This window comes from Miniopterus schreibersii, assembly GCF_964146895.1.
Source record: "Miniopterus schreibersii genome assembly, chromosome: 12".
In the NCBI taxonomy this organism is placed as follows: domain Eukaryota; kingdom Metazoa; phylum Chordata; class Mammalia; order Chiroptera; family Miniopteridae; genus Miniopterus; species Miniopterus schreibersii.
The window spans coordinates 56,564,065-56,578,375 of record NC_138112.1 but is presented as its reverse complement, the minus strand read 5'-3'; the positions used below and the strand labels follow the sequence as shown (position 1 = coordinate 56,578,375).

At 49.4% G+C, this 14,311-nt stretch overlaps 1 protein-coding gene across 1 annotated transcript in view; it reads left to right on the top strand.

Moving 5' to 3' along the window:
* ABTB2 (ankyrin repeat and BTB domain containing 2) overlaps positions 1-14,311 on the top strand; it is a 147,236-nt gene that overhangs the window by 82,457 nt on the left and 50,468 nt on the right. The window lies entirely within an intron of this gene.

The following is a 14,311-nucleotide window of genomic DNA, read 5'->3' as shown; positions in this document are numbered from 1 at the left end:
TCTGGGAAAGGGTAGCTGGAATGCATTCACCCTCCCTCCTGTAGAGACTGGCTGCCAGGAAGCGATTCCCTGCCTCTGTCGTCTCCTTTCTCTGTGCCCTCAGGCTCTGGGGGGGGGGGGTCCTTGACCACTAGACCATGTTAGCCCTGCTGCTCTGAGTGCTCATCGCACCCTCCACTTCCCCTCTTGTACGTGGTACTCATTCATTCCTTCATTCATTCAACAAGTATTTGCCAAGTGCCTTGATGTGCCAGGCACTGTTTCAGGTGCCTGCAGTATGTCCCAAAATAAAACTCACACAGATCTGCACTTTACATTCTAGTGGGGCTGGGGAGAGGTGAGAAGATGGTCGACAGTAAATACAATTGGAAAAAATCGTATACTAGAGGGGGGTAAGTGGTAGGGGGGAAATGAGCAAAATAAGGTGGACCCGGAGGGCAGGGGCACAGGGGAGGAACTGGGGTTTGAAACAGAGTGGTCAGGGTAAGTCTTAGTGACTGTTAAACATAGGCTGGAGGGATGTGAGAGAACGTGCCGTGAGGAAATCGGTGGGAAGAATATTCCGGGCAAAAGGAGCAGCCGGCATAAAGGTCAAGTGAGGATCAGCCAGCCTTGTAGGGCCTCACAGGCCATTCTCAGGACTGACTCTGAGCGAGATGAGGCATCCCAAGGGCTTCGAGCAAAGGGGTAACGTGATCTGGGGTCTTCAGTGGAAGGAGAATTGACTGCTGTGTTGAGTCTAGACTTGGGATGACCGTGTGAGAATATCTTGACCAGTATCTTCTTAGATTGTAAACCTCCTGCGGGCACAGCTGGGGTCGGTTTGCTGGGAGCTTTTGTCACAGGCGTGAGAGCAGCAGGGAGGATCAGCTGGTTGAGTCTGGGTCGGGTCTGACCTTCTGACTTTGGGAAGTTTCGGTGTTCATCTCGCGTAACATAGAGATGGTAGGTGCCGGGCTGTTGACAGTGATAACAGCAACAGCTAGCATTTACTGAGGACCTGGGCCCTGGATCCTGTCCACTGCTGTCTGTGGATTTGTTTATTAAACATTCACAACACTCTTAGAAGGCAGGTCCTAGCATCCCAGTTTTACAGATGAGGAAACTGAGGCCTTAAAGAGGTTAAACAACATGCCCAAAGTCACCCAGCCAGGAAGGTGGGGGTGGGGAGGCAGAGTGGGCGTGAATATTTAAGAGTAACCCAGGCAGCCTGACTCTAAACCAGTTCTTACCCACAGTGGTGAGAAGCAGGTGAAATTAAATGAGATGATCCGAATGAAAGGCTTAATAGAGGCACAAAGTAAGTGCTCATTCAGTTATAATGAAGGCCACGGGATGTCTCTGTTTCCTGAATGCTTTATCATCCCGCATTTGTGCTGGGGGCCCAGCTGTGGATTATTCTGGTCACATGCTAAAAATGTGCAGGGTTTTCAGTCTCTTTGTGTTGTTGGCAAAACTGCTGTTTATCTGCTTTTCCCACTGCCAGCCAGCCTAGGGCAGCTTTCATTTTTGACTTTGAGCTTTCAAAGGTCAGGGGGTTCCTGATAAATGGTTCTCTTATCTCGTAGGTGTTTTAGAGCTGTTTTTTCATTTAATAACCAGAAGTGATTCTTAAAAAGAGAAAACACCTCTTTTGGTCAACAGTGACATCTCCAGAGGTCAGCAGCTGGTTCCCCAGGCAGGCCTGGGTTGGCCTGCAGCTCCCCAGGCTGGCTGCTAAACAAGAAGCCAATCTGGTTTCTCTTTGTGTGTCTGGGGCTAGGCAGGGCCTGGGAAGGACAGGTGAGGAAAGAACAGGTAGGCTGTCAGTTATGGCAGGGGGGACATTTGCAGTGCTAGATGCAGGAGGCAAAGTTCTGACTCCATCCTTTCTCCAGACACAACCACTCTGTTCCTAGGGTACGGAAGGATCTCAGGCACATTCTGGAGGGATTTTCCAGAGTTTTTATAGACCAGCAAATGTGCTCTGCTGAGTCACTGCATCTATACCTGGGGCTGGGGCGTGTCCTGGGAGAAAGAGCCCTGCTCTGGACAGCTCAGGATTTCCTTCTTGTCTGACTTGATGCTTGACCATAGGGCTGTCTGTGGGCTTCAAGTTTCCACCTTTCAAAGGCTGAGTCTGTGCCAAGCACTTTCCGTAAATGATCTTATTGAATCTTCATAGGAGCCTTATAAGAGAGCAAATATTGTTGTTCCCATTTTCACAGATGATAATCTGTAAAATGTTGATAAAACTGGGGACCCGTCTCCTGGGATTATTTTTGAAGATTAAATGAGGTATTGAATGGGAAGCGTTTCTCAAGGGTGATAGAATGTAGTAAATGCTCATTAGATGTTAGTGATTTGTGTTGTTAGAGGGGGAGGGAAGGAGAAGTGTACAGGGAGGGGAAGAGGGTGGTCATGGATCAGCAGAGTGGGATTGAGGAGTGTTAAGTGATGGGCCTGAGGTCATGAGGCTAGTCCTTGGCAGGCAGGATTCTATTTCCCGCTCAGTGTTGAGATAACAGCCTCCCTGCCTACGGCTTCCTGTGTTCTTCAGAAGCCAAGGTTATCCCGAGTGTGAAGCTAAGAGTATGTGATAGCTCCTCCAGAGGTACTAAGTTCCACCAGGTCTTTCCCCTCCTTCTGCTTCCTCCTCAGGCTCCCTGATGTAGGCTACCTGCGAGCTGGACAGGGCAGGGGGAAGGGAGGTGAAAGGGAAAACCTGGGGAAAGGGGAGAGGCACTCTAGTCCAGGAGAAGCTAGGGTATCTTCCTCCCTGGCCTTGGTTCACCTGGGGCCAGATTCATGAACTTGGCCGAGTTGTCTGACCCCTCTGGGCTTCAGTTCCCTCTTCTGGATAATGAAGACGATGGTTGTGTCCATCCTATGTAGACGTTAGTAAGGACTAACTGATACAATGCACACATGAACCACTCAGCTAAGTGCAAAAGTCGTGCTCACAAGCCTGCAGTGACCAGCTAGATCTGTCACACAGCCTATGACCCCAGAGGGTCATTTTCCCCATGAGTCCATAACCCTCTACTCCCCAGGACACCAACACCTCTCATTCCCTCAGAGTTAAGGCAGCTACCAGTGCAGTAGAGCTCTGTCACAGTATTCCTCCCCTGCCTGCCTGCCTTCCCAAAAAGAAACGCTGTGATCCAGCAGCAGCTCCCACTCACTGAGCTCTATGTGGAATGGGCGAGGCAGGCACAGTGCCAATGTTTGCTATGTTGTCATCATCGCCACCATCACCATCACCATCATGTGCCAGATACTTTGTACTAAGCCCCTCACAGTCATCAGATTGCAAGAGTCATAAGCAGCCTGGGAATTCCTAGGGATGGGAAATGGTGTCCCCTTGGTTCAGTAAATGCCTTATATCAGGAGGGCGTGGCAAGGTCTGACTCACGGCTGACGCAGAGACACTTCACGGATCTGCAGTCCTAACGAGAAGGCGGCCTCACACGCCTGAATGAACCCTGGTTTCATTTGTAAAAGGCCATGAACAGTTGTAGTGTAGCCTGGGGAGTGGGGGATTCCAGAAGCATGGTTAAGGTAAACAGTGACTCTGCAGAGAGATAGCAGAGGGAGGGACCAGGCAGTAGCTTCTGCTTTTCGATCTCGATTCTCACTTGTTCAAGCAAACAAGGGGCTGGGAGGCAAGATCAAGTCATGGGTTCTTTTCTTTTTTTTTTTTTAAATCCGTGGATTCTTCACAAGACACCGCAGAAGGGCTTAGCTTCTCAGCAGCCTTGGGAGGGAGGTGCTGTTTCTGACTTAAACTCCGCCTTGAATCTTAAAATGTTTATGTATTAGAATACAGATAGCCAAAGTTACATTCCCCCTAAAGAAGAATACAAGATTGGCAGGATCTTTTAAAAGTAATAAATTTATCAACATTGGAGCTCTGCATGTGGGGGATGCAAGACAAGCCTGCTGGGTTCTTTCCTGTCTCAAGAGAGGACTCCCAGAAAGACACCTCTGTGGTTCCTAGTGTCCTTCCAGTGTCTTCCACTCCCCCATTTCTTCAGTCTTTCTTCCATGGTACTTGGGCAGCAGGGATGTCATCTGGCAGGAATCCAGAGGATGATGGAGACACCCTTGGACTGTCCCTGGGTAAACGCCGCCTCCTCTCCCCACCCCCTTACCCTACGCCCCTTACCCTACATTGGAAGTGCACTCGGAATGTTTGATTATATTCTCTGTTTCTCCTTGTTAGGCTTACTTATTTATTTCTTTGAGGGGAGGAGAGAGAGAGATTTGTTGTTCTACCCATTCATGCATTCACTGGTTGCTTCTTGTATGTGGCCTGACCGAGCTCAAACCCTCTACCCTGGTGCATGGAGACGCCACTCTAACCAGCTGAGCTCCCCGGCCGGGGCTCTCCCTGTTAGGCTTCAGGACAGAGGTATTAACTCACTTATTCCTCACGACACCCTATGAAGGAGGTTACTAACCATTATTCCCACGATAAAGATGAGGAAATCGAGGCCAAGTAATTTGCCCAGTGTCACATGGTTCCTGATGGAGCTGAGACTGGAACTCACACCATCTGGCTCTGGAATCCTTCTTTCACATGGGACTCTTGTAGAGAAAAGGCAGCTCTGACCGAAAGGCCTCTTCTTTTCAGCACCCCCTCTCTCGGCCCCCAAACCCTGTTGGCCTCTGAGGATTTCAGCCCAGCGTAGGTGCGCAGGGGATGAGTGGCCTGAACGTCTCTCGATGCTCTATTACTGTATCACTAGGAGCCCTTCCCTGTCTCTGATCGCCCGGTGCTGACAGGGGGGCCCTCTCTGGGGGACAGCGGCAGTGAGGGGAGGGGAGCCCTGATGCTGGGCCCCCTCCGGGGTGAGGTCACCCCATGCGCCTGGGCCAGGTGGATGGGCAGCTTCCCCCTGCGAGCAGATCCTGTCAGCAGCTCGGCTCCGTGGCCAGCAGATGAAGTGGGTTCATCCAGAGGAAGGGCTGCGGAAGCTGCGGGAGGAGGGCGTCCTTGAGAGCCCCCTTGGCTTTAAGCTTGCAGTGGGGGGCGGGGAGAACGCACAGACAGCCTTTTCCTTCTCCTCTGTTCCCAGAAGCCCAGGGAAAAAATAGGGCTGTGACGAGTAGCATTTGAAGTTACGATGATTTTCTTACGAATTAGCAAGCCTTCTGTGTCCATTGACTGTGGTTTTGTGGTGAGGAAACGGTGAAACTGAAATCAGAAACTCTACCTGACTATTAAGTGTTAATTCAGTCCACCAGACCCTTGGCCCTTTACCCGATATCTTGTGTGCATGTGTGTGCAGGTGTGTGTGTGTGTGTGTGTGTGTGTGTGTGTGAAGAGCTTCCGTGGAGATAGACAACTTTCTCTCAGAAAATGGTCAATTCAGACCAGAATGTCTTCCTGACCTTGGGCCGGCAGAGGGTCTTTGCCAAGAGGTGGGGTGATGGTGGGGAGGGGGCCACAGAGGGCAGAGTGACAGCTGCAGTTGGCTCCCCTAATGTCAGTTCTTCCCAGACTCTTGTCAGAGAGACTTATTTACCTTGTCCTCTGCACAGGTCAGAGAGTTATAGGAAAAGGCCTGTCTTGCAGTCTCTCTGGGTGGTGGTTCTTTGCTGGCAGAAAGCCCAGGGTGAGGGCAGGTGAGGTAGAACAGAGACAGAGACCTGAGAGTGAATTCTGGGTCTGCCCATCCTTGGGTTAAACTGCTTGACATGCTTCTGAAAAGCAAAGTAGGTGGGAGAACAACCCAGGAGCTAGGTAAACGGTGAGGTAGCCAGTCTCTCCAACTCCTCATCAGATGTCTTTATTCCATAGATACTCTCTGAGTACCTCCCAGGTACCAGGCGCTGTCCTGAGCTCCAGGGACATAAGGATAAACAGGCCGACACAGCCCTGGAGCTTCCAGTCCAGCAAGGAAAACAGACACCAATGATCACAATAGGATGCGATGAGTAATGAGACCAGGCACAGCAATGGGCAAGTCACTTAGCTTGCATGCCTCTGCTTCATTTAGAAAGTGGAACTCGGACCTCCCCTCACAAGCTATTGTAGGCTTAATGGCATTGTGTATATGTTAAGTACTTGGCATATGGTAGGTACTGGATTAATATTTATAAAGATGCATGGATGAAGATGAAGAGGGTCATATGGCAAATCTTCACCCATTCAACAAATATTTATTGAGCACCTACCATATCCCAGGCATTGTTCTAGATGCTAAGAATATAGCAGTGATTTAAAAAAATGCAGAGAATGTGACGAGGGAGATCTGGAAGTGCACAGATGAAAAGTGACATTTGTGAAAAGCCCTAAAGGAGGTGAAGGACCTAGGCAAGCAGGGACCTGGGAAGGAGCATTTCAGGGAAAGGAACAAGTGCAAAGGCCCTGTGGCCACATCCTGCCCAGCATGTTTGAGAACAGCAAGGGGCCAGTGTGGTGTGGCCAGGGACTTGGGGGCATGGGAAATGACATGGGGCTTTGAGGCCTTTAAGTGTAGTGCTGGGGGAGGCACACAGGGTGTGGGGCAGAGGAGGGCTTTGACTAGAGGAGGGGCTAATCAGGATTGGTCTCCAGGTTTTACAGGATCCTTCCCTTTGTTCTGTTGGGAATAGAGCACAAAGAAAGAAGCCGGGAGATCAGCTAGGCTATGGCGGGAAGCCAGGTAAGCACCGATGGCCTCTTGGACCAGGTGGTATCGGCGAAGATAGGAAGATGGAAATTGACCTCCTGGGGGAGGATAGTATATTTCTGGTAGAAGTGACCTGCTCTGTCCCATCCTGACCTTGCTTCTCAGGTGTCAAAGGAAGTTGATGGTAACCACAGAGCCCTGACCCTGAGGTGCCCTGGCTCCCTGCCAGTCCCCCTTGAGAAAGACAGAGAGGCTCAAAAGGTCAAGGGCAGACCTTTTCTCTCCAAATAAGGTGAGAGCTTTAGAAGTACAGGTAAGCTGTAGCTGGCCTGGCCTGGCCTTAGAAGGCAGTGTTTCCGGGGTTTTATTGTTTTGGCTGGGGGCTCTTTCAGCCTTCACAGTTGTCACATCCTTTCCCCACAGACAGTTGTAACTTAGGGAGATTCTGAATTGCCTCTAAGCGTATGCCCTGGCTTCTTCACTGTGTAGACTGGGGCTCTTCTTGGGGGAGGGGTCCCCATTTAAGCCAGCCTGAAAGAGGCAAGTTCAGATTTATACAAATGATAATTGAGAAAGTGAGAATATCCTTTACAAAGAGCATGCTATGACCATTAGAACACTCATAAATAAGTTGGCAAAGGAATTTATAGAGATAACAGGAAACAATTAGAAACCAGAGCATCCAGCTATATCAGGAGGGGATAATCGTGGTAATTGTTATAAAAACAGCCAATGTTGAGTGGTTACTCTGTGTTCATCAGCCCATTTAATCTTCATAACAGCCCTGTAGAGGTGGTGATGTGGATTCTAGTTTACAGAGGGGAAAAGCACGGCGCACACACACACACACACACACACACACACACACACGCAAATTCAGTAACTCGCCCAGAATGATTCAGAGGTAGATGATCTGTCCCCAAAGCCCCCTGTTCTTGGCCATGACTCTGTAAGTTAACAATAAACAGCTTGCTTCCCTCCTACAATTTCAATGATTTTCGGTCTTTATGTTTACATTCAACTTTCTCATAAACTTGAGGATCACAGATAATCGCTGCCAAAGCATATCCGCAGATCCCCGAGTCCGGGCCCCTGAGGGCTTCGCCTGGCTCTGACAGTGGAGGTGCAGAGGCTGTCCAGAACGATTAGGGCGGAGGAGGTGCTAATCCATCAGGGGGAGGCGCTCTCAGCCCCCTGACTCGTTCATCTCCCTCCTCTGCTCCTTGTCTCCATACCCTCCCCGCTCCCTCCTGGCCCTGCCAGTAAGCCTGATGTATCGGCATCTCAATCACTACTGCTTCCCCGGAGACCCAGGCCTGGCCTCGGGCCCTGCAGCCTCCAGGAATAAATCAGTAAATTAGGGGGAGGGGTGTGGGGAAGAGATCAAAAGAGAATGGGGTCCTCCCTGCTTTCAGCTACCTATAGTCTGCTGCTTACGCCATCCTGAAGACAGAAAAAGGGTCTGTCCCCACAGGACCTTGAAGGCAGCTCCCCTCAGGGAAATGGAGGGGGGAGAGGGGGGGTTAAGGTCTTTCTCCAGCCCTAGAAATAAGCTCTCTGAAACCCACCAGACAAACCAGCCCAAATCAGGAAGAATTTTTTTTTTCATTAAAAAGTACATTAAACCATGCCCTGGCTGGTGTGGCTCAGCCGGCTGAGCATTGGCCCATGCACCAAGAGGTCGCCAGTTGGATTCCCAGTCAGGGCACATGCCTGGGTTTGGGGCTTAATCTGGTGGAGGGGGCATGCAGGAGTCAGCCAATCGTTGTTTCTCTCTCTCTTCCTCTCCCTTCTCTCTCCAAAATCAGTAAAAGCACCTTTTTTAAAAAGTACATTAAACCAAGTCCTGTGCTTTCCGCCCTTCACACAAGGCCAGAGGTTACACAAGACAAGTGTGCATTCTCCAAACTGCCACCACAAGAGCAAAGGAAGGAGAAAATTTGCATATTTTCTCAGCAGTTGCAAAATGAGTTTTTTTAATTTCAGAGAAGAAACTGTTCCAAATGACCTGTTCTTTCAAGGGAAATAACTCTATTTTGATTCATTTTTCCTCCCCTCTTTTCTCTGGTCTCTGTCTCTTTTCTCATTTTTAATCTCCCTCTGACAACAAGAATCTCCAGGGACTCCCCACCCGGGACCTCTTCTCTTCTCTTCATTGCAGAGCTGTCTCCACCAGCCCTCGTCCTTGCCCTGGCCCAGTCCTTGCCCTGGCCCAGCGGCACTTTCCCCTTCTGGAGACTGGCCTGCCCCGGGGGCTGGGCAGCACACACCGGATGCTGTTCTTGCTCTGACCACACAGCTCTCCATTTAGGGCTCTGCTCCTGGAGGGTCTGCTCCTGGTTTTGTCTATTACCTGGGGTGCAAAGACTGTTCAATTAGCTATCAGCTAACCTCCTGCAGCTAATTAGTGCCTTTAGCTGGACTGAGCAACCCGGATCAGGAAAAGCTTTGCAAAAATGGCAATTAGTGATGGATTGCTTGTCACTGCTCCCTGGGAGTGCTGTCAGCAGGACCCACGGTTTGTGGCTTATGAGCAAAACAGCAAACCGGTCCATCCCCACTCAGACTGGGTCCTGGATGATTCTGATAGGCAAATCCTTTTAGGAGGGTGGGATCACAGGCACCAGTTCCTTTTGATCTTGAGCCCTGTCATCCCTTTCCTGTGGGGCTGGTTGAATAAAAGCTAATTCACTAACTACTGGGGATGTAGCAGCTTACTGAAGGGCCCAGAATCTTTCTATCTCTGATAATAACAGAGAAACCATTTACTGGTTTCTTGAACTCTTGCCCTGTGTCAGGCATTGGGGTTAGGGCTTTATTTGCATTTGGCCTTTCAGCTGTCACCATAACCACTAGAGAGAAGAAACCATCTCCATTTTACAGATGAAGAAACTGCGGTCTAGAGGTCAAATAACCAACCCAGGATCACAGTCAAACAGCTAGTTAATAGTAATCATTTTTCCCCCAAAGATATTTATTGAGCATCTACTATACGCCTGCCATTGTTTTAGGCAACCCCTGCCAGAAGAAGTTTGCCATAGAGGGGAGTGCTGGGCATGGAACAGCTAAGTAAATAAATAAACAGAAATTTGTTTAAGTGCTTCAGAGGGACTAAAAGGGTGCTCTACCATGGCACAGCCTGGATCCCCGGGGCTCTCTAAGGCTGGCAGGAGCAGGGAGCATTACCCGGTAACCTGGGGTCCTCCTCAGGCAAAGTCACCTGGATGGCCCCAGTGCTTAGCATTAGGAAGTGATTATGTGCAAAGCACCTTGGCCTTGTTTTATGAGAAGCAGAGGCAGAGCTGGCATCGAGGGGTTCCCACGATGCTGGCACTTTGCGAGAGGAAATTGCATCTCTCCTCCCCGAGGGGATACCAGCCCTGTGCCTCCCTGGGTGTTACTACAGCCTCACCTCTGGTGTTAGTAGTCTTGTTATCAGTGGAAGTTACCAGGAATCTCCCTTCCCTGATTGGGGAAGCCCTGGGTAATTTTACAGTGGTTCTGATGTTCTGCTTACAGCTGCTGCTCTAGGAAGACCAAGGAGGGGACAGCCCAGGAGTTCTCATTAGCAGCTATTAGTTGTTCTCCCCTGAGACGGGAGCCCCCATCTCTTCCCTCCTGCCTCCCTGAGTCAGGGCTCCACAAATAGCTCCTCAGCATGATTTCATTTCACTCCGGAAGCTCCTCCGCCTGACTCAGGGCCTGCCCTGGGCACCTCCTCCAGGGAGAGGCTCTCACCTCGCCCCACCGCAGCAGGGGAGGAGCCCAGGGAAGGGGAAATCCCTCACTGGGACAGAAAGCTGAGGAAGATACCTGTAGCCCCAGCCTGGCTCTGCTTCAGGTGCCTGGAACTGCCAACACCACTGGCCATCTGAGAGGCAGGACCAGCTGTAGACACAGTTCAAATGCAAGGATGCAGAATACTCCACTCAAACACATGTAGAGCCAAACGTACTGACCTGAAAAAGTTGTTCACAAAATATAGGATCCAGCGTTAGGTGGAAAATAATGTTGTTATGATCCTATCTGTGAACAAAATATCGATATGTTAAATATACACACAAAAAAGACTATTTGAAGAAAATATATGCTGTATTAATGATAGTTATCTTTGGGAGGTAAGATTGTAGGATATGGTTTCTTTATTCATTTTCCCTTTCTGGTTTTAAAATAATAATCATACAGAGCACAAACTGATGGATGCCAGATGGGAGGGGGTTTGCGGGACTGAGTGAAAAAGGGGAAGGGATTAGGAAGTACAAATTGCCAGTTATAAAAATAGTCACGGGGATGTGAAGTACAGCGCAGGGAATATAGTCAATAATGTTGTAATAACTATGGATGGTGCCAGGTGGGTACTAGACTTATTGTGGGGGGATCACTTTATAAGTTCTATAAATGTCTAACCACTATGCTGTACACTGGAAACTAATATATTGAATTCCAACTGTAACTGAAAAAAATTTTTTTTAATGAGTTAGGGGAAAAAATCTTATTTCTCTTTGTTATCTGAAAAAACAACAACAGATTTTAGGGAAAAGAGTCCTAATAAACCAAACCCAAGTGTCCTACAGGGTGTCAGCCTTGTTAAACGCCTAACAGCTACCCAAAGGTGGCCTTGAAATGCATGAAGCAAGTGGGATGGACTTACCATTCACCCAGCAAATATCAGCTGCCTCCCTAGCCAGGGAAGGGCAAAGCCACCGCCACAGCGTGTGTCCCTCATGCCCCCCTCACCTGTTTTCTTGGCCATTGCATTTTTTAGACCTGGCACAGTGCCTGACCCCCAGTAAGGTTTGCTCAACAGAAGTTTTTCCTTTGAGTGGACATGTAAATGAGTAGATTCGATGCGATCAAGCGTTGCAAGTGCCGTGTGAGGTACGTGTCCGCAGGTTTCAGCGGGGGCCGAAGGGAATTAGGAAAGTCCGCGTGATGTTTCTGGGGCATTCTATCTTACTTTAAGGATTCCTATATTCCTATTAAATAACATTTAATCGACTTTTTTATTTTTAGAATAGTTTTACATTTATAGAAAAGTGGCAAAAATGTCACAGCAAGTTCCCAAACACCCCACACCCAGCTTTCCCTGTCATCACTTTACGTTTGTCACAAAGTTCATTTGTCACAGCTGTTGAACTGACATTGATGCATTGTTACTGACGAGCACCCTTACTGCATTAGGATTTCCTTGGTTTTTGCCTATGTTTTTCTGTCCAGGATCCCACATAACATTTAGGTAGCCATCATGTCTCCTCAGATTTCTCTTGGCTGTGACAGTTTCTCACGCCTCCGTCGTTCTTGGTGAGCTTGATAGGTTAGCAGAGGACTTGCTGGGTATTTTGCTGAATATGCTTCAATTCCAGTTTGTCTGGTGTTTTTCTTGCAGTTCAATTAGGATGTGGGTTTGGTGGGAGGGAAACCACAGAGGCCAATCATCACATCAGATCAAGGGTACCTGCTATCAACATGACTCATCACGGATGGTGTCACCTTGGCCACCTGGCTCAGGTCACGTTTGCCAGGTTTCTTTACTGTAAAGGTACTCCCCCCCTGCCCCCCCCAGTCTCTGGCCCTTTGCATACTGAACTCCTTAGAATGAAGTCACTTTGCACATCCCACACTTCTGGGAGAGGAAGCTCTGCTCACCTCCTTCAGGGGGTGTATCTACATAAATTAGTTGGAATTATTTTGTATGAAACGTTTGTCTGTCTAACGTCAATTAGATTGATTGTTCAGTCATTCCATCATTTACTCATCGCATGGGTACTTGGATATTTATTTTATATGCTGGGTTATGACCCAACACTCTGCTATTTATTTTACTGCCCACATTGATCCAGCTTCCCTGCATCCCTTGCCGTGCCCCATCATTTTAGGGGTTTTGGGGGGGTTTTTAGCACTCCCTTACTTTTGGGCACTACAACAGGCTCATCCTGCATACTCCTGCTCTATCTCTAGAGTCTGCCATTTCTCCAAGGGGTTCTGGGTCCCTTTACTGGAGAACGGTATTGGAAACCAGGACCTGGGCCTGAGACATGCTCATTGCTACTGGGGTATCTGGGAAATTCCTTTTGCATGAAGGTTTTCAGAAACTAGGGAAAGAGGAGCCAAATATGTAATAAAGTTTTGTGTTAAAAATAACAGGGAAGGGGCTAGAAGAGGCAAATCTAATCAACAGCTTTAGGTGGACACCATGCAGGTTCCCATGGCCCCTGCCTTGGGACGGGGGGGTGGTGTGAACAGTCCAGTGAATGGCCACAGATGCTTTAGGGAGGGAGCTACCATCATCCAGAGGTCCTGAGGGGACAGGCTCTCCCATCACCCATGTACTAGACCCTTCCCTGCCCACCCCGTGGCTCCAGGGACCACTCTTAGCCTACCTTGTGTTCCAGGCACTGCCTCAGGCTCTCACTGGGCCCTCACAGCACCCTGCAAGGCACTGTAGGTATCAGTGGCCCCTTTTACTGCTGAAAGGCTGAGGACTTGTCCAGCATGCCCGGGTAAGTGTCTGACCCAGCATTCAAACCTCGGTGTGGTCCTCGGGTTCTCCTTCACTGATCTGTGCTGCCCCTTAGTGTGGTCTGTGAACTTTTTACCTTCGAATGCAGGAGTGGTCTGTGATGTCCCCAAGGTCACAGGCCCACCCTCTCCTTTCTCTGATGAGAATGGTCGTCACAGGGAAATGTAAAAGCTGTGAGTGTGTGTATGTATGTGTGTGTGGGTGTGCTTCCCCCAGAAAATAGACTACTGATTGCCAGGGCGGGGGTGGAGGTAAAGATGCAGAATGGCATGTGACTACTGGGTACAGGGTTTTTTTGGGGGGTGATGAAAATATTCTGGAATTAAATAGTGGTTATGGTTTCACAATTCTGTGAATATACTAAACAGCTCTGAACTGCACATTTTCAAAGGGTGAGCTTTATGATATGTGACTTATATCTCAATTTAAAAACACACCAGGATTGACCTATACATGCTGGGCTCCCAGGTTCCCTGCGGTGGAGCAGTGAAGAGCGTGGGCTCTGCTGCTCACTGGCTGTGTGATCTTGGGCAGTTGCTCAACCCCTTGCAGTGTCAGCTTTCTTAGGATAAAACGGGGACACCATCACCTCCCACAGTCCCTGGGACACCTTGTTCTGACCCCCTGCCCCTTCTCCATGTCCACCTCCTAAGGTGGTGGTTTGTCCTTGGTGCGGGCGATCTTGGTTTTGCTTTCCATCCCATGACAGGGACAGCCCCACCATTAACACCACCCCATCCAGCGACTGGGCTCCTGGATGAAGGACAGAGGGATGGCTTGTCCTGCCAAGCCATTTCCAATGTTTGTTTGAGAAAATAAAAGTCAAAGAGGCAGTGGCTTCTTCTAAATCTTGTAGTTAATGGAATGTCGCGGGGCTTCTAAGCTCCAAGCACTCACGGGGCATGTGTTTATTTTTCAGACAGACACTTTGCATTCTGTTTCTTTCTCCCTCTTCCCTCCTCTTCTCTCTCTCCCTCTCTTTAAGGCAAAGGAGTAGGAGCACTAGGGGCCAGGAGGGTGGGCTCTGTAGTCTGCAAACCCAGCATGGTGTCAGAGCTGTTGTTTATAGCCGACGACTTCCCCCGAGACCATAGTGACGGGCCCTGCAGGCCACACTTCAGGGCTCCGCTCCATCCTTTGGACCACAACCAGGGCAGTCGGCACCTAGCAGGCCTCTGCCCTCAGATGTCAG